This window comes from Limulus polyphemus, unplaced genomic scaffold, assembly GCF_000517525.1.
Source record: "Limulus polyphemus unplaced genomic scaffold, Limulus_polyphemus-2.1.2 Scaffold2715, whole genome shotgun sequence".
Classification (NCBI taxonomy): domain Eukaryota; kingdom Metazoa; phylum Arthropoda; class Merostomata; order Xiphosura; family Limulidae; genus Limulus; species Limulus polyphemus.
The window spans coordinates 56681-58651 of NW_013668325.1; positions in this window are offsets into that span (position 1 = coordinate 56681).

Sequence of the window (1971 nt, forward strand, 5' to 3'; positions counted from 1 at the left end):
TAGGCAGCTTGATAACACTTGTGTAAACACCGTGAGAGTAGGCAGCTTGATAACACTTGTGTAAACACCGTGAGAGTAGGCAGCTTGATAACACTTGTGTAAACACCGTGTTAAAAGGCGTAATTCAAGAACTGCGTTAAAGCAGCAACAGTCTGGTACGTCATCTCCAGTCGCGTCCTCAAATCGGTTAGTAACCTGTGTTCGTTTTTGTTTCTTTTATCGAGCTGATAAAAATATTTCTGTTGATTTCCATCCGAGATGAAATGTCATCATGGACGACGACCTCTGTTAGAAGTGACGAGTAACATCGCGAATTTTGATTGTTTGTAATTAACCACAAAGCTACACCATGCTCTGCCCACCACGGATATCATCGAAACCCGGATTCTAGCGTTGTAAATCCGCAGACATACCGCTGTGCCACTGGGGGGGCACGCGAATTTTGATCCGTAAATCCCTCGAAACGTCGTGTATTTTGATCAGTAATCAACTGGAAATCCCTCGAAACGTCGTGTGTTTTGATCAGTAATCAACTGTAAATCCCTCGAAACGTCGTGTGTTTTGTACTTTCGTTCGGTTAGAAACGGTGACGTCAGAAAAATATTTTGTATTGCTAACTGAGTGTAAGAAATCGTCTTAGTCCCCAGTGACTCGGCGGTAACTCTGTAGGCTAAAAATTGGGTTTCGATACCTGTGATGGGCAGAGCACAAATAGCCCATTGTATAGCTTTGCGCTTGATAACAACCAAACCAAGATTCCAAAATTGTTATTCAAAAATGTTTCATGTATTTTGTTGACTGCTGACGAACGTAGCTCGTGGGGTGACGGGTGATATTAGTTTCTAGAAATATGTTCTTCTTGCTCTCCGTACTTTACTAAAGACCCACCAGTTGGTGCTCCAAACAGCACCGTAACCAGTAATGACTAGTTACGGCCATGGCCATAAGAGACGAAACAGTCATAGCTAGTTACGGCCATGGCCACAAGAGACGAAAACACTGTTTCATTATGATGAAGGCAACTTTCTTTGTTTGTTTCAGAAGTGTAGCGCAAATCAAAAGAAGGGCCGTCACTAACTTTGAACTAGAGGAAAAGCGGGTAGTAAAAAACACCCGCTGTCAACTCTTGAACTTCTCTTGTCTGACCGAATGGCGCGACATGATTAACACATGTAAGGTCTCAAAGTGCGGAGCGCGTTTTATCAGCAACAGGATAGGTACCATAAGCTTTCGGATTGACAATTTTGGCACATGAACCACTAGGCCACTCCTGGCCCCCCACGTTTTTCTGATCGTCAGAAAGTGTTATTAGCACTCGTATTGATTGACTGTCAGTTTCACAGAAATGTGTTGATTGAGTGTCAGATCACAGTAATGTTTTGACTGACTGTTAGTTCACATTAGTGTTTTGATTGACTGTCAGCTTCACATTAATGTTTTGACTGACTGTCAGATTTACATTAATCTGTTGACTGACTGTCAATCTACATTAATGTCTTAATTGACTGTCACTCCACATTCATGTCTTGACTGTCAGCTTCACATTAATGTTTTGAATCACTGCCAGATCCACATTAATGTGTTGACTGACTGTCATTTCATATTAATGTCTTGATTGGCTGCTAGCTTCACATTAGTGTGTTGACTGGCTGTCAGCTTCACAACATGTTGATTGGCTGTCAATTTATATTAATGTCTTAATTTATGTCAGCTTCATATTAATATCTTGACTGACTGTCAGATTCACATTATTGTCTTCAATGACCACCAGATTCACATTACTGTGTTGATTGGCTGTCAGCTCCAAATTCATATCTTAATTGACTGTCAGCACCACATTCATATCTTGATTCACTGTCAGCTTCACACTAATGTCTTGATTGCCTGTCAGCTTCACGTAAATATTTTGACTGCCTGTCAGCTTCACACTAATGTCTTGATTGCCTGTCAGCTTCACGTAAATATTTTGAC